This window comes from Varroa jacobsoni, unplaced genomic scaffold, assembly GCF_002532875.2.
Source record: "Varroa jacobsoni isolate VJ856 unplaced genomic scaffold, vjacob_1.0 scaffold_291, whole genome shotgun sequence".
NCBI lineage: Eukaryota > Metazoa > Arthropoda > Arachnida > Mesostigmata > Varroidae > Varroa > Varroa jacobsoni.
The window spans coordinates 10,967-34,848 of NW_019213193.1; the positions used below are offsets into that span (position 1 = coordinate 10,967).

The window sequence follows — 23,882 nt, forward strand, 5'->3', positions numbered from 1 at the left end:
TAACAACTAGTATCGGCCTTATTAGGGATAAGTTAGCTTTTTGTTGAAGTCTTCTCCATGTAATCATTATTTGCATTCGTCTCCTGACTTCCTAGTTGCTAACCACAACAATGATAGATGTTATCTGAATTTGTCGCGGTGTTTTGTTAGGTTATTTGCTTTATTTTTTTGGAAAAAATATATAGGCAATCTTCAAACTAGCCATTAGCTATTTTTCAATCTAGCACTCAAGTTTCCAGTCTACAGCTATCGTTTCTTACCATAGTCTGCTTCTGCGACCATACAGTTTTTCCACCAATACTCTCATCTCTTTAATCCGCTTTCCAATTAATAGTTGACACCTGGGGCCAGCGAAATATACTTCCATGCGAATGTGTTGTTTTCGACGTTCGATGAAAATCTATGCTCCTAAACTTGGAACTAAAATCTAAATCTGAAGATAACAGAAAATGTCAAAACTAATAAATACAGTGGATAGTTAATTGACTTGAACCTCGATCGAGCGTGAACTTTTGCCATGGCAACTACTGAAGTGTGAGACGATATGTGATTTCTATCGACTGACGTATTGACACGTAGTATTTAACGCATGCGGCACCAACGAGAAGTGCCATTTTCATGTTGAGGCTGTCAATTTTTCAGACTGTTCATGTTTATAGCGACTTGAGCTAAAGGCTGTTAGACATACCTGCTAATATTTTTTCGGCTTCTATCCGTAGGCACTACAGATAAAAAAGAACAAAAAACAAAAAATTCGGGGATAAATAGTTATAGGTTCAAAGTTGATTCGCTTGTATGTTTATCATAAATCGAGTACGCTTCGAGATCGAAGCCCAAAACATAGTATATCTAGAGCAACAAGTAATACCCCTAGCTATTACCCGATCTGCCTTAGAAACGATCAGCGCGGAAATTCGAAATATAAAGTAATCCTTGTAGTTCTTTGTGATTGTCGGTAGGCAACATTGGTAATACATTGCTTTGCGTGTTTGTGGGTTGTTTGTCTGTGTCTAGACAAGGTGATTATTTCGAATATCTATTGGTTTCGGTTCTAAGTTACTTAGTGGATAGCACGAGGAAGTCTTTTTAAAACAAGTATAAGCAGTGCATTTCTTACAACTACTAGCTGCTTACGCAGTCAGCTGTAAAAAATTATTTCTCCTTAGTGTTGTTTTATGTGACGAATTTATTAAGGGCCAACGACAAGCATACCCATAACATCGTTAAAAAAAAAGTTAGTGTCTGTCCTTTGTTTCCTTTGCTTTGCTTTCTTCGTTACCACTATTTCCATAGTAGATAATAACAAATAAAAATCGGATAATGGCACTATATATTTTGATTAGGTTTATGAATGCTGCTTATATTACCGTACCGACACGAGCATATTGGTCGTTGATTAGCTGCATTTCGCCATAAGGATATTGATTTCTTTGATTGACACCGGAAAAGTTCAATTGTGTGAATCACATGTAAATGCTCCAGTATTTGTGTTCGTAACTTGTATTGTTCACAAATAAATATGTATATTAGTTGAGTTACTATAGCCCTTTCTATATATATATATATATATATATATATATATATAGAAAGGGCTATAGTAACTCAACTATTAACAGTGACGTTTGTCAACAGTCTCGCGTGGGTCGATCAGTAAACAGCAGCGGTTAGTTCAGATTCGGTAGGTCATATTTTGCTGTACGTTAATGCTGAAAAATTAAATGTTTTTTTTTTCTACATACATTTTACATTACAAGGTAACGTCGGGATTCTAATCACTTCTAAAATTAGTTTGAGAAAACCTCTTTGGGCACTGCTAATCTTCAACCAGCAGAAACGACTAATAGTATTCCTTTGTTACTTCGAGTTGGACTTGTTAGTTAGTAGATTGAGATGATTATAGGCATTAGAAATAAATGTAACATATTCATTTCTTCATGTTTGAAATAATAGGCTCGTTGTTTAGCTGTTATGTATCAAACTGGTTCTTAATATTATTTCAAGCTCCGCTCCCTTATTTCATCAAAATTTCTGATATAGTAGGAACATGTTAGCTAATATAATTAAATCATTGTAATTTATTACGCTTCGTTAATTCTAAGTATTCTTCAATAATTCTAGTATCTAGACTATGACTTTCCCACAACGTACGTTATATTTGAAAATAATCCAGGCCCCTTTTTCACTCATAATAAGTATGAGTGAAAAAGGGGCCTGGATGCGTGATCTGTTCGATGATAGCAATGGCGATGATAACTGTTTGATCTTTTTAGAAGAAAAAACAATATATATTAAGCTGCTGGAATACATAAGCAATACTATTTAGGTAAGGTATGATCATCTAGATAGTAGAAACTGGTACATTCAACGTAATGGCACGTAACATTAGAATGTATGTAATGGCAAAAGAATGCCATGCTTCTGATCACGGATATGTAGCCCGTATATACACCTTCGAATTTCATTGATTTCTTAATTAAAGAAATACAATTTTCTTTCTGGTTTTAATGTAATGTGCTAGCAGTTACTAATCTTAATAAGTAATAAGGTAAAAAAACTGAGTCCTGAAAATAGGGTCCTCTGTGAAAACGGTTTACAGAGTGAGAGTTAATCTGAATTTGTTTAAAAAAAATATTGTATCAAAAAAACTTGTATAATTCAACCAGTCAGCGAAAATAATAAAATTGTTAAGTTCTTGGTCAAACGATTTTCTTTCCCGAACGTTTTTGATGGCGTCTGCTCGAATTACAATGATCTAACTCTTTTTAGCCAGTACCATTTAGAGCTAACGTGTATGAAGAATCATACCCATAGTACACATTATTAGGACAAGGTAACTGCAAAAGTGATATGGAACTGCTTGTGTCACGAAACACGAAAGAGTTGGTGCTACGGTAAAATTGTCTAACAAATACTGAAAGATGCACTTCTCTATTCACCATGGAAAAATATGTGAACATGTCTATTTATGGGAAATTCATTATCCGCATTTCGTACCTACGGAAACTGATCCATTTTCGCCAATGTTACAAGAATGATGGCATCGCTTTGTCCAAATTCTTCAGGTCGATAAAGCCATAGGCAGCTTTTCGTGTTCAAAATGAAATGAAGTGGTTGTTATTAATTATTCTGATTCGATCACGCGCCTTTATATATCAAGGAGGATTACGCCACTTACGACACTGATAATGCGCTCGTGTCTTCTCCATAATCTCGTTTCTTCCTCAAGAGCCTCCTTCTTAGCCACTTGAGAATCCTTAGCCATTAACCGATGATATCGCGTATCGTAGTAAACACGATGCCTTATCCCGCTCCTACCTGCCGGGTCAACCCTGTAAAGAAGTTCCTATATAAGCACAGAAGTCAATGCCGAGTAATACTGAACCGGTTCGACTTTCAACTACCTAGAATGTCCCGCCATACCCGTTGGACATGCACTCTAAACAGTTACAGAATTACACAGAAGACGTCACGTTGCTTCGTGCTGAAATGGCCAAATTTCGTTACATCATTTACTGTTACGAAGCTGTCCCTTCGACTGGGGACACCACCAGTGATACTGTGCTATATATCTGTGATACTGGATGACTTCTATAGCTGGATCAAGTATGGTAAAATATTTAAAACAGCCGACCGTTATCCATACAAAATTCCAATTAAAGGAAGTCACTCAAGACTTTCTCGTTGAATGGATATTTATCATCATAAGCAATCCCCACGCTGAAGAATGGTACCATTTTAAGGGATTCAACTGGAATGCCCTTAAAAGAATGCCCTTAAAAGAAGGATCGATATCCTAATTCGTCTTGCCGACCTTAAAGAAAGCCCCACATCATCGAAACCTTTCCTATGCTACCGATACTGCTGATGAAATAAAAAGAATTTTCGGCCTCGACTTCTATGTTATCTAAACTTTATTTCTTTAGCCTCTCCAATTTTTAGATATTCATTTTTAATAATATCCGATTGGAAGCCTGATCCAATATCATATGGCGTACATAATAAACATATACGTAACTAATTAGAAAACTTATCGTGTTGATAATTAAGATCAAGCCAAGGAGACCAAGAACGATCATTACCATAAGTTCCTTCTCCCGTACTAGATGCGTGTGCAGTATGAAGCCTTGTAACAAAGGTTTTAGAATGAGACATCGAAATAGACTTCCAGTTAAATTGCGTAATGCCCGAATCATCTCTCCGGTTGCTTATTTCATATGGTTTCGATGAATCAGATCCAAAAGCTAACTTAAAATAATGCTGATATTGTTCGTTATTTTTTATATGAAATTTAGTAACTTTAAAGCAGCGTTTCTATTACAGTCATCCAACAGTTGGTTCATGCCATGCTGGCAGAAATGTATACCTTATACAGACTAATCTTATTTGATTATACAAAGCTCATTACTCAAATTACGCACAGGGCATCTCAACTTATACCGCATTATACAAACATAAGAATCGCTACCCATTAAATTCATCACTATTTTTCATTTAGAAAAGTTGTTACTGTTACAGATTTCATGGATGAATGGCGACGAGCTTTCTTCATTCGCCGAAAAAATTTTCGACGCCATGCCTGCCCGAAATATATCAGCCTTCTGCCCGTTTTACGGCGGCGAAATTCTTTATCGACGAAACACCATGTGTAGGTAGCCTTATACGGTGCGGCAAAAGCTGCGAGAAGAGTAAACGACACTCATTTCACATCCTTTATTAACGCAGTCTCTTAGGAAATAAGGATGAAACGTTTTTCGGTCTGAAGGTTCACTTTTCTTTTTCTATTCATACCAAATATAAAGACAGGCATCGCTACCTTCAATCCAATAGCTAGAAAACGTCTTTTGTCCTTAAAAGAAAAACACCGCCGACAAGAGACACCTATTAGATGTATTATAATGAAATACGTAATCAACGTTTCCGTGTAAATCAAGTAAAATGAATGTATTAGAAACTCAACTGTACGACCATTCGCTTTACATATCAATTGAGGCCTGGTGCCATTAGTGCAGACGATACTTGCGAGCACAAAGACACACGCATGGGCAGTATTAAACTACATGATAGAGTAATCCAATCTGATGGTTGCCAGAACATTGACCCAACATATACTGCACTGCGAACATATATTGTCCTATTTTTCATCCCTGCGGAACTCGGTTACTTCATTCTAGGGGATCACTCATCCATACTGTTTTCTTGCATAATGGCTGAAAACGCAAAGGGAAGACACAGCTGTTACGTGCGTCAATTTCGGCAGTTCGAACTCACTGCAGAGATTATGCTTCAGCCTGTGATCTAATGTAATTTAGGAAGCGTGCCCACACCTTTCACCATTTTAAATAGTATAATTTCATAGTCATAAGAAACCTTCTAGGGAAGATATTCTTTGGATTTAAATAGTGACTTTAGTTGTCATCTGTGTCGTTTTAATACAAAATACATTCATATTATATCAATTTTGTTTACATTGCGGTCCTTTAATTTCGGCAATAGTTTTTTTTTTTTTACTTGTGGTAAATCAACAGCATATCATCCTGGCAATGGAAAGGTGGAATGCTTCTTCAATTCAGTTTCTCCCGTTAATCATAATAGGTCCTATTGAAGTCTTTGCCATTAGTTTTTTTTTTTTAACTAAAGGTAGCATATCTTCAAAATGGCTCTGATGTGCTTGTTGCAAGCAAAAACATCTGTCCGTGTTTGTTAAGGCTCCTATTGGGGTCTCTCTGAAGCAAATCTAGTAAATGACTTAGTTCCATGGGGAGTCACTTTTTATTTTTTACGGTTTTTTTTTCTACGGTTATGACTGATACTGCATGCTAAAAAAATCTGGTTTCACTTTTTTGGCTTTCTCTCTGCTATAAAAAAAAAACATCAAAAGGACAAGCTAGTGAATGCGTAATTCTAGAGCAAAGAAAGTTATACCTTTTGAACACATACGTGAAAGCTTAACATAATCGTTTGCCAAAGCAGTTTATGATTCATATGCGGAAATATTTTTATTCTAAATGACAAGTCTTAATTGCTGATATCCTATTACTTTTTACATATATTTAGCCCCGGGCTGTGCGCCTCGGGGCGACTCTAGGGATATTTGACTTCTCGTCTTTGTTACTTCTGTACCAGCTTCGTTCAGTGCTATAATAGGTCTTATTTTTTCTAGCAAAAATTGTTTGCTTTATCAGGCACTAACTATTTCCCTAAAGTCTGACTAAACCCTAAAAGCGAAATATCCTCCTAAATCTAAATGTCTTGAGTTTTGCGTTCGGTACAACTAACTTCATTCGAAAAGGCTGACTTTCAGCGTCAAGCGTAGTATATATATGCAGATCAAATCAAGACCACAACGTGTTCTCTAGTTTTTAAAATCTGGTGTAACGTTAAGTGTTAAACGAAACCGTATGCAGTGTATAAAAACCCCCCTGGATAGCCTCTTTAGATCGTCCCGTCGGCAGAAGTAGCCAGCCACTTAGAATCTAATGATTCACAGTGCGATTTACATCTACTACTAATAGAAACATAAGCTGAAAAACTTGTAGAGAAGGAATGATCCATATAGCAGATAAATATGTAACCATTCTAGTCACATCAGCAAACAAACAACACAAAACAAAAGTCTATCATGCTGAAACTCACGCTTATTCAGTCGTTTGTGCTCACAAATGTTCACAGCTAGTGTCATGGACAGAATCATTCACAGCTGGAGTCCAGTGTACGACCAAGATTAACAACATTAAGGAATAATATGATTCGATTAGAACCGTTGGCTGTAGCCCCAGGTAACGTGTTTGTCTACCGTCTAATTTGTAGGCTTACGAAACGACTTCGTATATATGTCCCATATCTAATAGCAGTCTTAGAACATTCCTCCTGAATTGATTTTCCGCGCGAACACACTTTTCGGTGTGACGCTACCAAGAAGAGTAAAGAAGCCATAACAGACCGATAGATGTCTTTTGCGAATCTTTCCCATCTGCTTATATACGTGGCCCTAACCGACCGTCTATCTTCACAATCAACCGCCACCAATGTACAGATGCCGCCGCTAGTAGGCAGGCCAAAGAAAGACGCTATAAAGCTATTGAAGATCTGATAAAAGTGAACAATGTCGCCTAGAATAATCAACCACGCTACAGCTACTTCGACAGATAGTAAGCTCGGATTAGTGGACAACGGAGGCGGGTGTAGCAGAACCAGCCTAAAAACAGCTTTTCCAAAACAGGTCTACTAGCAGTAGGGCATTGATTCTGATGAAAGGAAGCGTCAATGTAAAACGAATCGGCCGTTTATTGACTGGAAGTCGTCTAGTTTAAAATTACTGGACGACAAATAAGATTGCTGGTTTCCTTTTCTCTCTATCCTTGTATGTCTCCGTATTTGTTCTCCGTTAATTTCAGTAACAACTTACAACTTCAACAGCTAAATGAATTATGTGACCCAGCACGCGGGTCTGTAAAGCTATATAGCTATAAACGCTTTCAGCGCCAACAAAAACCGGGTGGAACGTAGCCTCTGATTAGCACCCAACCGTGTATAGAAAAAGGTATTATTGGTCATCGTGGTGACCTCGATAATCTGATGAAATATTCCAAGAAAACTGCCTGGAATATTCCGGAAGTTGACCAAGAAGAAAACAGATGTAGGCAATGATAGCAAAATGACCAATGCCTTTTTCTTATTTTCTTGATTTAAGCTGTGTATATCCTAAATCATCTCGATGCCATTAACAATTCAACACCATATTTTAGAAAACTTGAAATGTTAGTATCTCAAAAGTTGATTAATAAAAGAATGAGGAACTGTAAGGAAATTTAGGTAAATAGCCTAGAGCCATTTCCATGCTTTCTGCTACCGCATAAAGGAACAATTTGTAAATCTCAGCGTGAGAATGAAACTCAAGTTCATCGGCAGCAGAATAGAAAGTTAGTAATTGCTATTACTTATCTTTTATACAACAGAAGTGTACTTTGTCGATTTTAGACGAAGTGGACTTACCCATTTTTGTGCGAAAACCTTATATAGTTGGGGTGTATGGGTAACTGGAAAATAGTGCCTAAAGTAACTGTTCTGTATTATAGCTAAAAGTGTGCGTAACCCATACGCAAATTGATGTACTTCGTAGGTGCAACGGAGTGTGCTTTATTTTGTTGTTTAACTTTACATGTTAGACAAATGTCGCGGCCCTGTCACAATGATTTTTGCTGGATTTTCTTTAAAATAACGTATTGATATTTGATTGAAATTTGAGTTCTTTCAGGAAAATCAGCATTTACTTCAGCATGGTTCTTCCTGACAAGGTTAACAATATAATATCTAATCAATCAATAAATTCAGCAATGAAGTCAGTAACCTACTATTGTATATTCTATCTTGTATCTATTATTGTATTCTACAATCTCACGTCAAATTTTGCTGACTAATCATGTGTATCAGCAACAGTAGAGTTTTTTAGTTTTTTTTTTTAACTTTTTTTTAATTAGTATTATTATTATTAGGGATGGTATTTTGAAGGAAGAAAAATAAATAGTATAGAAATAGGTATGCTTACAAACTTAGCGAAGCAAAAGGTTTCGATACTGCACACGTTTATATTTCACGTAGCGAGGAAGTCTTGGACCATTGCCTAGCTTATCAGTCCAGGAAGTTTTTCGATTCATTAGTAATCATTATTTAACTAATAGAAATGGATGTACAGTTCATGCTACTTATGTTCGCATTAAAATTATTTTAGGCATACCATATTTATCAATCAGGTCAAATTTATTTTCCTCTCTATGTTTCTTTTTCAAATTCGAAAAAAAATACAGTTAATTTTTTTCAATTCAACACATTATATAATTTATTCTGCCAAAAAATTAAAAATTTAGCTGAAATGCTACGTCAAGATTGTGCATCAGGATGTTAAAGTTAATGAACCCAATAATGTGTGAAAACTTCCCCAAAATTGCACATTTATGCACAGACTATCATTCGTAAATGTCATTACCTGGTAATCTTAGAACGACGTAATAAGATATTTGATAAATAACTATAAAAAAACTGCATAGCTGGAAAGCACTATTTCTGTTCAGACTAGCAACTGATTTTACGTGGCTATAGCTTCGGACCTCGAAAAAATGCGATACGAACTTGCATCCTACTATGTACACAAACTTAGCAAGCAATTTTCATTAACCATTTGTTAAAGTGGGCACGTTAACTCGAATGAATACGGACATAAATCTGGGATTAGGATGATCTGAAATCTAGCGATAATCTCTAAGACGAATATAAACATTTTAATAAATACTTCAAATGTTTTGACACAACAACCCGATGGGCTAAAAAAGCGCCACAACGGCGATCATGCAGCATTTCACTTTTAATTAATATTTATGAGATATTATCTCTGTTTAAGACCGGAGTCGTATTCTTCAGGTGCAGAAGGCGACAAATCGCAGCCGGACTTCACGGTCATATTGAGAAAACATTGAATTACGTCTGATTATTTACGACAGGCAACAAATAAACAATCATTCATTGCGTTACATTGGCTGAAGCACCTACAAATTGCAACTGATCTATCCGTCAAAGACTGGCTTTGTACCCAGTTATCATCCCATTTTGCTGTCCTCGGCCTAATATTTTTGTTCGATAGTAACGTAGTTACGCGCACTATTTAACGCTGTATGAAGCGTGAAGCTTCTCGACAATGGAGATGCTTAGTCTTGACTCGATCACCGCAATTGGTGAACATTGGTGAACCCTGATTGGCAAGGTAGCAAGTTGCAGTTTTTTCATATTTTTTTATTTTTTTGCATCGCCAATCGATGGCTATTCAGAGTACCTTAAGCAGGTAGTAAATTAGTAATATCTCTAAAACAAATAACGTAGAGATTTTACTAGATATACACTATTATACTTAAGTTCCTGTAACTAAGTTCGTGATTTTGTAGCTTATCAGACCACATCTTCTCAGACACAGAAATGTTTCTTAATAATATCGATTTCAAACGAAGCAAATCTACCCGATTAATGAAACTAAATGATATAATTACGTCGGAAATGTTTATTATCATTAATGCCAAGGAAAGCTTATTAATAGCAACGACCCGACCTGTTGTGTATGTATAATCTCTGGAGCTCAAATGGGATCAGGCGTTCTTCATAGCGTTCAATCAGGAGCATAGCGAATGAAATTGCGTAACCACGGCGTAGTTACTTAATCGACCTCTGGGGTCATCATGTCTTCATGTTTTTTCATTACTGATCTTCGCTCACTATGTCAGCAAGATAATACCGCTAGCTACCACTTCTTTACGCATACGGGTTTTCTTTTGTCTTAATGATTTAAAAATTAATGTTTTGCAGGAATTTTCATTAGTCAAGATACGTTTGTCAGAATAACAAATTGGTCGATCTTCTCAGTTAACAAAAATTACACAGATAACAAAAATTAGTTCACATACTGCTTGTATTTAGAACTCCGTTAATGTAAAGGTTTTCGGTTTTTGTTAAGTTACAAAATCTTTTGATAGATTTGAGTATCGAAACGTGAAGATAATAATCTCCACGGTGTCGCTCTATTGATGGCGTTGCACTTATGCTAAAACTTTTCTTAAATTAGGTAACTGATTTCGTGAAACAGAAAACTCGTTGAAATCTCTATTTGACAAAACTTACCGTTAGCGTTAACCATTTATGTGCCCATGAGAACAACGTTTTAAAGTCAATTTAGCCTCCTAGGATTCACTCATATTGACTGTCTACCTTCAGTCACTCCTTTTGGACTAAATTTAAAGTCCTAATATCAAGATATTTTTTTTCGGCCCGACAATAATACGTTCTATTACCTTCAAAGACGTCAAAGTATCTATAATATACTTATTTTTTTTTTAAGTAAGTAAATTGAAATGTTTCCAATTTAAAGTAGGTGTTGCCTAGAGATTATTTTGATATGGCACCCATAAAATAACGAGCTCATAATGTTAAAGAAACTATGTCGACCTACTACACAATGCTTAATCGTTACTTTAGAATAAGGTCCTACCATCGCTCTGATTTGTTTCGGAAGAATTCAGTTGTAATTTACCTACCTCGGTGTTACTATTGGCGATCGATTACGATGGTTTACGTAAGCATCGGACAGTAGCTCGTCACGCACTGAAGGCCAACGCCGGGTGAGGAATTTTTCTCAGAGTAAGCTCCTCGATTCAGAGTAGTTTTCTCACTTCTGTCTTGCTTCGCATGAACACAATGTTTGTTGCACTCATATGGCGGAACCATAGAATTTGGCATCAGATACGCTTATTACTGGTACTTTTTTTGCCCGTATTATTTTTGTTCGAATTAGCAACACATGTCAATATGATTTAATATGTACGTGCTGTTGAAAATTAGCAGTTACTTTAGCGAAGTTTCGAAACTGGCTACAAAAAGAACTTGCGTTTGCCACCCAAAAGGGCGTTTCATACACTCGATCGTGAAGGTTCACTATTGTGCTGCAATTTCACGCCCTGCTGCTTGAATTGATACCATGTTCAATCCAACGTTTCCATAAAAAAGAAACGCTGAAGAAAGGCATTAAAAGCTGATTCTTACCATAGATGTCAAGTGCATCGGACAGATGTATCTTTCAGGCCACTAATTTTATTCTTCGTATTTTCGTAGACGATAGCACTGGTCAAAAAACGCGATCTTTCTTGAAGCGATTTCTAGTCTCCCCAAGGACATAATTCCTGTCTGTTTTACAGGTATATATATGTTCGCCCATGTTTCGCACCGCTTGGATTTTTGCGGTTTAGTTTAGGTCGGGTATCGACTTATTGTGATAGTTACTCGCATCGGAACCGTTAGGTGGTCGTACTTATTCGTTTACGGCCGTGATTTGATTGTCATTATTTTCCGGTAGTCGACCAAGGAAATCATTGGTATTCCAGGCAGGTCTTGTTAATGCCCTATACCTCTCTTGGGACGTTGTCCCATCCCCCCTTTGCTGGGTCGTCGCTACAAAAGAAGCTGCAGACTGTTCATGAAGTACGGCGCCGATTACGCAATGGTCACATCAACGAGATATAGTAGGCTAAAAAGAATACCACTTGTATTAGAAACGAAACTGGTCGTATAGACCTCGTCCCTAAGGGAACAGTTTACCGGGGCATATGGTAAAAGCCGTGTCGTACTTTGGAAGCATTTGAGCACAGTCCTTATATCAGACATTTCGAAACACAATAAATTTACATATTTAATAATATTACTCGAAATTATTGTACTAAAGAAGCATCATAAAAAAAAAATAATTCAAAGAGATGGGTGATTATACACGAAATCATTTTTGTCCTTTCGTGGCAGACAGAAATTGCGTGGGCAGACGTTACCATTTTCACACATTATTCGTTCCGGTAGTTTAGTTCGTAATATTTGTATATACTATCGATTATTAACCTCGTTGTTTCAACGATAGAGATACTTCATTCAACGGAATACTTATATGAATATGGTTTGCGCTATGTCGCTTCGGACATAATGACCCGATTGTACTAGGGACTACTACATTTGAAATATACGCCCATATGATCGTATAGCTACGGTTCAACAATTGTAATAATATATTTGTATATTGTAGTATGTATCGAAATATATAGATCTCTATTATCGATTATGTAAACCATGTTCGGATAATGTGAGCGTTAATAAATATCTAAGTTAGCACGTTCGTTCTTCGACTTCGAGCACGACGTCTTCACTAAAGCTTGCAATTGAATACGGCGTGTGTTTTATAGTAGTGAACCTTTCAGATAACAGGGCTAGGTGGAACTTAACTTATTGATCGGTCAGATCGGGTATGGTCCCCCTGATAGCTTAGTGGACAACGTATTTGCGTGCTAATCTTAGGCACATGTTGTGATCGAGATTCGAACCCAGGCACAGACAGACTTCGTTTCGTGTTGGAAGTCAGCCGTCTGATAGAACGCCGAACAGCGATCCCAGACGTAAAATTCGAAGCAGGAGAAGATGGCTTTCGCCCACTGCATGAATTGATCCAAAATAACTGCCCAGGCGCTAATCTTTGCTCAATGTTACGGTTATATTGAACGTATAGAATTGGTGCCAAAATTGCAGGTTCATGTTAGTGAGATGGTTTTCGTCAAGGGCCAGGATTTGAAGATGCCTAAATAATGAAATAATTGATCGTGAAATGAATTTATAACGCGACAATACAGCCGACAGCTCTTATTAGATCGACTGGAATGTGTCACCATTTGGTCTTCTAGCGCATGTGTCCTACATCCCGGGTAATGGCGCATCGCGTCTTACTTTCCCAATATATTTAGCTTATATGAAAGCTGCATAGTTTGAGTACTCTAATTCCCAGAAATGTCATTGATAATTAGTTGCCTAAAATACCAACATTTGGTTACTACTGATCGCACATTCCTAGCTTTGCCATAGGTCCTACAAAGCCCGAATGCGAATACAAGGTATGCGTCCATACCCGGATTAAAGACACTAAAGACCTCAATCTTCGACCCCGCTGCAACGATTGCCTAGGTCAGAGAGCGATATTACGTTACATACATAAAATCATATGATAAATCATATAAAAATAATATCATAAAATCGTATAAAAATAAAGTTTAAAAGGTTAATAATTTATTTTTCTCAAAGAAAAAAACCGTAAACATCATACAATGCATTTTTGTAGGGCTCTTAGCGGGTACAATTGCGAGCCGCACTCCGCACGCCCTGATGAGGCAAAAATATGTTGTAGAATTTACTGGACGAACTTTGGGTCAGTAGACGACCCAAGTTAGTAATGAGGGATAAGGATTTTCAATTTCTTCAATTGATTTACACTGCATACTGGCAATGAGCAAAGGTAAATAGATGCCAGAGGCCGATCCTGCCTTGACAGTAGCGAACGACAGCCGCCTTTGAATGGTTCCTAACTACACTACAATTAGGCCGGCAATATAGCCCCTATAAACTGGCTATATTGTTGTTGGGTTAATGAGTTCGTGTCTTTTCAGACTATGATACATAACACATCACCGTGTCACAGTGGCGTTCATACCATTACTGGCAGTTATCAAATTCCGATTATTCTCAGCCTATACATAATTAGAAAAATCTATTTTTGCAGTTTACAAGGACTAAAAAAAGTGCTTCTATGATTTGAATGTATTCATTGAACGCTCATAGTGATAATGTAATCAAATTCGATCTAAGCTATAAGTAGAAACTCACGCGTGTTTATTATTATCACACGTACACGCATTCGAAGTAGACACGTTATGGTTAACACGCACAGTTTGAAATTCAGATCTTATAACATCATAGAGGATAGGACACATAAGTATTTCTTAATGATAGGTTTTAAATGAAAGATTTCGTCAAAAGAAAACTTGTAAAACCTGCCCTAAAACGCAAATCTATCGGGCTGTAGAAGCAAATGCCAAATGCGAACCAGTTATTTAGGAAACGCTTTCGAAACAAGGTGGTTTGAACTTACCTATTTATCCTTAAATTTTAGTAATAATTTAAGAAATGCAGAGATAGATATAATACAAAAATAACATTGAATACCGTACTATATATTGCTTATTCACACTTAAGATAAGTCTTATGGAAATCATGCCCGAATTATTTATCGTCGAGGTGTGGCAATCCTGTCTGGTAAAGGTTTAGGTTGACAGGTTTACTTGGATGAATCGCTGAGTGTCTTCATTTAACGTATATTAGAGGCTTATGTTGAGGTTAGGCCAACTGCTGCGGGGCTTACCAAATCCATCTGCGACAACTATGACAATAAATAGATCATAAGCGGAAACGGATTTCGTTGAAAAAGAAGAAAATTACAGAGATGAAGAATAGCAAGAAGGAAAATGAACCTGATAATATAACATGGTGTTTTTCTAAAGATATGCGTTAAAGCGAATAATTATATTATGATACTGCATGTATTGGGTGACACAGTGATGTGAGAAACAGTGGGCTAAGGAAGCGCTTGTTCGCAAGCGTCAACGCGAGGCCCCATAGACCCCAGAAGAGTTCAGAAATATATAACGTGTATAATAATGTATTGTGTAAGATTAATTTACTTCATAGAAATTTACGCTACGTTGCTTCAAATTCATGAACCCTAATAATTTCTACCTACTTATTTGGTTTCAATAGTTGAGTTTGCCAATTAAGAGTAATAACAAAGATTCCATCTAGCTCAGGAGGGTGCAGTTAGGCCAATTCGGTCTAAGTTCGAATCGAGTCAACAGTGCCAAGTTCGTTAAATGTACAGAAGGTAAAAAACGAATTTTACAATTCGATGTACTCTAAGTCCATTAAATGAGTCAGCATTCGGTACTTCGTGTTTTCTGCTCCCTGGAACGTACCACTACAATTTACAGAGGTAGCTAGTCAGATGCAGACGTATCCTGAATAGCGCATTAGTACTATAAAATCGCAGAGCAGAGTAAAATACGGTTGGCACGTACGGGCTCCTCGTAGTTCATTCACATAAGCGCACCCATGAATAATCATAACACCTTTTTGTGAACTAGAGGGCAATAGTTAAAAATAGTTGCCAATCATTTTTCATATTTATGTCGATTTTTAACTGTAGTAATTAGCACTTTTTAAATTTGGACTCGAAACCTCAATAGCAAACAGTCATCACAAATAATGAAATGAATTGCAAAACAATTCGTGATGGACGCTCTTGCGGAAGAAACTAAGAAACAAGTTCTAATCATGTTGTCTAGCTCAGCGAACGAAGCTCGGAGCTGATATTGTGTTTGTTTGCATCTATCTTCTGGGATTTTTCAAGAAAACATTTTTAAATGTGTAATATTTGGAGCACTACAGAAAAGTTTAATTTCATTAGGGGTTTCTTTACTATACTTAAAGTTTCGAGTTGAGACCAGTGCTAGATGCTAACAAATCTGAAAAAGATGAGTATTCCTAAGGAGACTAGACAATACGTTGGTGAACTTTATCATTCAGATGGAATAACCAGGGATGACGCTGGAGTTCGGTCGTCCGCTATGCTTGACCCTATATAGAACATATATCGAACCATTCATATCGAGATTTAAACGGAATATGTTAAAATAATAAATAATGTTGTTGGTTCTGCCTTGACGTTTATGGCCATGTGTCCAGCTCCATGCGTCAATTTGTCGTCTCATTGAAGCATGAGGTCGTATGATATCGATTCAAAAGTAGCTTCGATCCGTTTCAAATGAAAATTCCCTCATTATAAAGCTATCCTAGTCAGTCTAAATAACTAAATTATAGTGTGGCAGCTATAATATAGCAATGATTATAGTATAGCTACGGTACAGTTTGGCCACCCATTAATTGTTGACTATTCACTGCAATAGATGTAATGTAGAATCGTTGAGAAAAATTGCAGCTCGACCAATGATAGATTCAGAATAAGGAGAATCCTAACAAAATATTAGTGGATAAAAAACTCTCTGGTTTTCGAATTTTTTCCTACGGACCTAGTTATTCTGCGCTCAATCGAAATATGCATCGTCATTATTATGATTTCTTTTTAAAGAGGGCTCGAGTAATATTGTTTACGCGCCATTAGGCGCAATAGAGTGTCAGAATGTCTATCTACCGTGAATCGACTAATGTTGACACGGTTCCGAGAGGAGTATATTTTTCAGGTCAATGCATTTGCCCACCAACTAGCAGTTGCTCTCTTGAACGTCATTCCCACAGTTCGGCACCTTTAATAATAATAGCAGCACAGATTTTTTGAAAAGACCACCGTTTTGCTCCGTTGGAATGTATGACCGTCAGCCATTAAGATGGTAACTCATTTATCCTACTGCTATATAGAAGTAGAAATCTATGACACATCAAAAGGCAATTCTGACATTGTATTGTCATTTTTTTTATAAGAAGTTCTTGAGATTTGAAAAGAAGGGAGCAAAATCTGACCAGTATGGCAGATCACCAAGAGCCATTGGCTGTAACTCCTATCAACGTGATTCTTGCGATGTGATGTCAAGCCTATCGGGCAACAGGGACAGCTTACCTCTGTTTACTAACCCTGGCTGCCCAGCGCAAAATGTGTTTACCTTCTCCTCCAATTGTTGACAGTCCACTTGAGTCGTAGTCGATGAATCAGGCTTCATAAAGTTGTACTGCATATAACCTGCATTTGACTAACAAATAAACACCGTAAGCTTTTAAAACCGCACATCTGCTTTGCGGTGACGTCTCGCCGGTTTGGTTGCATTCACCCATAAATGTGAGCGCTTGCGGTGATTATCATAGATGACCACACCGTTTTCATCGCAAGCCAAAAATCTGTTTTTAAAACTTATCCAAATCATAGGGCACCAATTTGTCCAATTTTTTCGTCTCATCAGTTTAATTAAGGTGAACAAGTTAATTTTTATAAAAATAGGCTATTATTGCTTATATTTTGGCTTTTTTTTCACTAATTAATTAATTACAAAGTTATTATCTATACAACTAATAGTAGTAGCATCTGGCGTTAGCTGTTATAGTACTATTTGGCATCCAGTTTAGCGCCGTTGGATTTACAAACAAGTTGTACAGTTGAATTTGGTCGTCTACCGATTACGTTAGCAGGTCTGTCCGGTAAGCAGAATCTCATTTTCAAGGAGAGGAGGCCTAGCTAGAGGTTTAACGTTAGCTGGTGATGCATCGCGCGAGGAAAGCGCTTATCTGTGGATTTACAAGTAGCAATGACAGTGACGACTACGGCCACAGCGATTCGTTACCAGCATTGGACTAACTGACTACCTTTTAGGGGACCAAAGGGGGACTCGGAGGGTATCGTCTTGTTAAAATTTATAGACTCTGGTATAATGAAGTCTGCAGAACCTGAAGCTAGAGTGACTCCAGAATGCTGATTGCTGCGATGAGGACCACATTGCTATACCGGTGGGTTAGCGTGGGATATTTTGCGTGGTCAAAGACCACATTGTTGCACTCATAGAGGTACGGCTCACTGTAAGCGATCTTTCCCAGGTAATTTTCATTCGGCTGCCTTCTTGCAACTCTCCCTTAGATGCTGTCGTTATTGTAGTATTAGTCTAAAACAGTTTACAGGCCAGGACGTCCTATCGATTGCACCAAAGCCAAAGGGAGCTCATGGACCGAACTCCTTTCGCCTACGTACAGGCAAATATTTAGGAATTTTTTCTACAAAACTAGTACGTAATTTTTATACAGCATTAGTATCACCCTTCAATAAAAGTCTGTCACCTATGGCATGGTAAGCAATTCTGTAATACATATAATTAAGTAATACTCACCATTAGTGTTCGGAATTTATTATAGAAGCTAGTTACGCTAGGTACTTTAAATCAGTGCCATTTTTTGCTTGACGTAGCTCCTTTAACGTGTGTCATGACGTATTCACGGACGCGCTCGTGGAAACGAAAAGGCGCCAGCAATGACTATGCTGGCACAAAATACACATGACTCAAATGTCACCTTGTTCATGGCTCGCGTTTTTTAGTTTATTCATCTCCGTCACCGTTTTTTGCTGCCTTCTCCTGCGTCGCTATCGCGGTCATGGTGCGCCGCGCACCTATCCTTGTCCACGAAGCCGTCATATCCATATAATTCTCCATTGCTTTAATTGCTCAATACGTGTATTGTATCTAATTGGTGTTGGCTATGACATCGAAAAAGAAACTCTATTGTCAGTTACCGGTAGCGTACATTTAGGGATCATCATAGTGAACTGTTATTTTGACTATACTGTATCGTATATAGTACAAGTGAGATAATTCGTGTTGATCATCTAATGTAAATGTTGTTTGTACACCGATTAATTACACATAATTCTGAGAAACGATAACGATAGTGAATCGTCAAAGAATCTGAACAGTCGAAAAGGGCCGTAAAGGTAAATTCAAGACTTCTAAACCGCGCCGCGAAAAATTAATTGTCATAGCTAATGCGTTTTAGACCTAAACGAACGATATGGCAATATATTATAGTACTATAGTAATTATATAGGTGTCCCTTTTACGAAAGCATTCTTATACGATATCTATGCTAGACAAAGCATACCTCATAAAAGAAGAATACATAACGTATTCGTCTGTACGTCACTAAACGTTATAGTGTTAGTCTTACACTTATCAATACTCGAAATTGAAAGATATGTTCAAACTTAGCTTGAAGATTAAAGTACTTTATTTTTTACAATTTGACAAACCCATCTACGTATAGGAACGAGTGACAAAATGTTTTCTTCTTTAAAATAACTCGGCGTCCTTTCAGCGTTTTCTCACTCTGACGCGCCTCCTATAATAAGCGAAAGCTTCTTCTAAATGCTAAAAAAATAAGTAAAGCAAAATAAAACATTGAAGACACATTTTGTGTTGACGGCGTCCAAGAAGCGTACAGAACAAGCTTGCGATAGAGACGACCATTATATTACAATAAACGACTAGCATTTGTAGCTCATGCTCCCCTGGGAGTTTGTGCATCGAGTGAAGCTTTATCCATAGCCACTCATGTATAATCAGCCATGCATAGAGCTTTCCCTATTGTCAGCTTATTATAGAGCATGTGTAGGGACAAGAATATATGTGACGACGTAGAAAAATGCCTCTGGGACAGAGCCTGGAAAGGCAAGCCTTTGAGACACTTAAGGATTAGGGCCGATATATGCTAATTTGAGCTGAACTGCACTCAGCACGATTTCTTCGATAAGCACTTATCATAGTTTTTCAGTAGAGTTATTCTACTGAGATACATGTGCGTGGATGACTTTTACATGAAAACAGATCCCTTTAGTGCTTAATTGCCCTTTCTCTTTGTTCTTATAAGTAGCCTTTCATTTGCTTAATTAGCCGCAAGACTACCTTTTTAAAAACAAAGGTGACGTCCTGCATAAGCTAATTGCTAACGTTTACCGCCAATTTACAAATTATAGCTTAAGTGACAACCTTATTAAATAAAGGACAAGTAGACTCACGGCAAGTAGGTGTGCATTGTTACGTTGATGAGTATGTCGAACAGTGACGAATTTCTACAAAATCTACCTAAAATATTGATTAATAAAAAAGTTGACGTAAATCGTTACATAAGCAGAAAATCTCTCTTTATTCACCAATTCATCGCTCTATTATATTACAAGTGCTATGTCATTTTCTATTGTTGATGCTGTGACGCTTCTGGTGAGGGTGTGAGTGTAACTGCGCTTTCCTTTCGGCGTGGTGCACTCTTCTGACAGAAAGCACACCCCTATTGTTATTTTTATTCTATTCTTTAATTATCGTTCTATGTATATATTTTTCGTAGCTTACCCTTGAGTCAGCCATACCCTAACCATCGCTAGACAGTCTGTTTTATTATGAATGTCGCTTTTGCTGGCAGTTGGTATTCTGTCAATTGGAGCCATTGAAATCCCTCCACGCAGCAGTATCTTTATATATTCCAGCATGCTAACAAAATGTATCAAAATGACGGCTAATACTGTATAAATCGTTGTCTCCAAATAATTAATGTATAATATCCACAATACATATAATAAAGCCGAGGTTTTATAACAAAATGAAAAGCGCTTTCCTCGTGTGCTTCTCAAACTTTGGAAACCAGTCAAGAACAGCTGAATACCTTTTACCAGAATAAGATATTCCATGGTATATTGAAAAACTTCCAGGCCTGTTTGCTTTTCCATTTAATATCACCAAAACATAGGCAACTATATATTTTGTGCGACCGACACGATCTCTTAAGCACAGCCATCGATAGGTAAGATGCGCTTTACAGAAACATTTAAAATCTAATTTCATTTATCCTTTTTCAGGGATAATAATTGTGCCCAGTAAACGTACATATTCTTGAAAGAGTTCTAAAATTCGGATAGATCAAAGGGAAGCTCAAAGGGAAATCAAACCATCTTTACGAAGTTAACATCAATAATTTTTATACACATAAATGACTAAACATTAGATAAAGAAAAGTGTCACCCTAATTGGAACCACCGACGAAATTCGGATATTGCTAAGGCGTTATGAAATGCCTTAGTCAAATGTCGTTTCTTAACATTCTTTCTAGGCCCAACTTAATAAAACAGTATAGTTACATCAACCATCTGCGAGCAACTAATTGGAGTCTCACGCTAATAAGCTCCCCAGTTCCTGCATAATAGGTAAATCACGCGACTGCATATAATGGTAGGAAGAAATAAACTCTATGCATTTGTAAGACAATATTTGTACCTACAGACATATCTAAGAGTTTAATTGTACTAGCTCATTCCATCGAAGTGTTTTTTTAAAACAGCAGCATTGTTTAAAGCAGGTAGAAGAATGGTGCTAGCAAATGTCAAACGGCATTTATCCTCTCCAAGTGACATCCGAAGGTGGCAGAATGACCAGCTGCCGGTCTGTTACGTCTGAAACTTTGATATTTATTTGGGAATGCTCCAAACTTAAGTTGCTGAGTTCCCGGCTTTTATCGATAGGATGAATCACAGCAACATTGACTCGGATCGCTGTCAACATGGTTTACGTTATTAGGTCTGAAATTTGAAGAAAGCAACATCCGCTTTTATTAATTAATTGTATACTTAGCTCTTGTAACTATTTTGAAGTCTTTTTATATTGGGGAGCTAATCCGCATGAACAGCCGAATGCAACTACAGCTCTATGGTCAGATGCTTCATGCTGATTACACGCAAGCCCATGTCGCTGTAACTCTGGAACGTCGATCCTAATTTTGTAGTTGGCATTGAGGACGTTCTTGTCTCTATCGCTTGTCTGCTTCAACCTTCTTTATCGGCGGCCCCACAAGAATGTGTTTTACCCACCTATGACAGGGTGGAAAAAATCGTCACTAGTGATGCCACTTCTAGAAGTTACGGAGAATAAGTTTAGTTTGCACACAAATAACGGGTTCTGCTATATTTTCATTTATAGGTTTTTCCGCATCGATCAGAACCTATCACGTATTGGCTATGTGACGCAGAAAATGCAGGCCCAAACCAGGGATTGCGAGCTTTACAATCAGAGACGCCTTGAGATTAGCTAATCTCGGCTACGTAGAATTATGAATAATGATTTTTTATATTGCCACAGTGTCGTTAGCTTGCAATCTGGACAACTGTGTGACATTTCATATATAATGGATATAAATATTGAGAACGGTTATTACACTAACAGTGACGATGTCGTATATGTGTGAATGGATTTGAAAGACTACTATGATCGTCAAGGATTGTTAGAGGTGTTGTTCTTAACCCTTTATAGAAGCCTTGATAATAGGCATCGTAGGCATAACTACATTGCACAAATGCATCAACAGATGCCCTATTCTAGAGGTCCTTGATCTTAGCGTTCCATTGGCAAGGCTATAGTGTTATCACTAGCTTTAACGTGATTTCCAATGCTACTTACTGATCAGCTAATATTTCGAAGGAAGCGATTTTTTAGAAACAACAAGTGGTTTTACGCTATGAACCCTATAGCCGTCTCCCAACCCAGTTGACCTATGCTACAAGCTGCTCATTGAAAACATGAAAATTGTCGGCAACTTGCACCACGACAACGGGAAATAGTTACACCTTATTCTTCAGTAATTTAACTCGTCAAACGCACACTAACACGCCGCTATCGGCCTTAATTTCACCTTTCTCTGTTTCTTTTGCTAACTGCATACTTTTTCTATATTTTTTTTAAGTTGATGCGTCCTGACCGTCTAACACTGCAGGCTATCCTGTTCGTTGTTGCTTTGGCAAATAATCAGAAAATCACTAACAAGGCTGTACTCCAACGTGAATTTTATGGCCCTCTAGAGGCTTTCTAAGACACTATCTAGCAATTCAATTAAATTCAATATCCGACATTTTGATTGATGATGTTCTGCCATTCTTCTAGTAACGTTATAAACCCACTGCTGTATCACTTTGTGGTTTCCGAACGCAAACTATAGCGGAAGATTTTTCCACTTCTTCATTGAAATTAAATGAACACCATTAAGTGAGTTCTATGGAGGTCCAAACATATCATTTGTCTGATGGTGAACCATTTTGACGGTGCACAACTTGGCCTATATGGCGGATGCGTGAAAATTTCTCATCGAAGTTCTTTTAATTTTTACTAGATATTTAAAGAAGTACGTGGTCTGACATGGTTCTTATGGCAAAAGATGCCCTTTTTGTTCACTACTTCCGATCATTCTTTTTCAATGGCTTATTGAGATTTTATTAATTGTTAACAGTAGAAAGCTGAATCAATCGTTTTGTCAGGTGGTGGCAGGAGTAGCAGCTCATAACGTACGATTTCTTTTCAGTCTCATTGAATACGTGGAATCACCTTCTTTGTAGATTGTAGAGAACTTCTTCTTTGTTTTTTTTACCCATTATTGCTGCATGTGATTTACATTCCATTACAAGTATCAAGCTTTAAAAAAAGGTTTTGTTGCATTTTTGTAGAGTTTAGACAGAATAGGAGCGAGAAATTATTTTTGCGTCAATTCGTGTGGTAATTAAGCATTGAGTTTCGTTTTATAGCCACTGTTTGAATGCCAAATGATTTGAAACTATTTGTAGTGGATATTTAGCTACCTGACGATGTCATGGCCATTTACATGCCGTCCATGCCCAACCTTCACCACAACTTTCCTCAGCCTTTTTGTGATTTGTCGGCCATTACGAGGAGCACCTTTTACATCGTAATTTCTAGAGAAAAAGCGACAGAATTAGCTGCTTTTTCCGATAACGCCTTTTGGCCATTTTTTTCATTGGCCCAAATAGGAACTCGATTTGCAAAGTACGGCGAATTTTTGTGAAAATTTCATTTCCCGACATATGTGACTCTAAAGCTATTTTATTAGAAATATCGTCAATACTTTTTTGACTACATATTTATGTACCAATTAGACTTGCTTTAAAGTATATA

General features: G+C 37.3%; 1 protein-coding gene and 1 long non-coding RNA gene across 15 annotated transcripts in view; one reads left to right on the top strand and one right to left on the bottom strand.

The window, feature by feature from the left end:
• On the bottom strand, positions 1 to 20,011 carry LOC111259092 (uncharacterized). Of its 5 annotated transcripts, none has more exons than XR_015310431.1 (5): positions 12,354 to 13,628; positions 11,073 to 12,058; positions 3,176 to 3,343; positions 689 to 722; positions 1 to 433 (listed from the first exon to the last, which is right to left on the bottom strand). It is a non-coding gene; the product is annotated as an uncharacterized LOC111259092 (long non-coding RNA). The 5 variants fall into 5 exon arrangements; XR_002679415.2 differs by having other exon boundaries at positions 3,176 to 3,329; positions 12,354 to 13,620; XR_015310433.1 differs by lacking the exons at positions 11,073 to 12,058; positions 12,354 to 13,628 and adding an exon at positions 18,276 to 20,011 and having other exon boundaries at positions 3,176 to 3,329.
• Positions 1 to 23,882, top strand: part of LOC111259087 (uncharacterized) — a 125,742-nt gene that overhangs the window by 355 nt on the left and 101,505 nt on the right. The window lies entirely within an intron of this gene.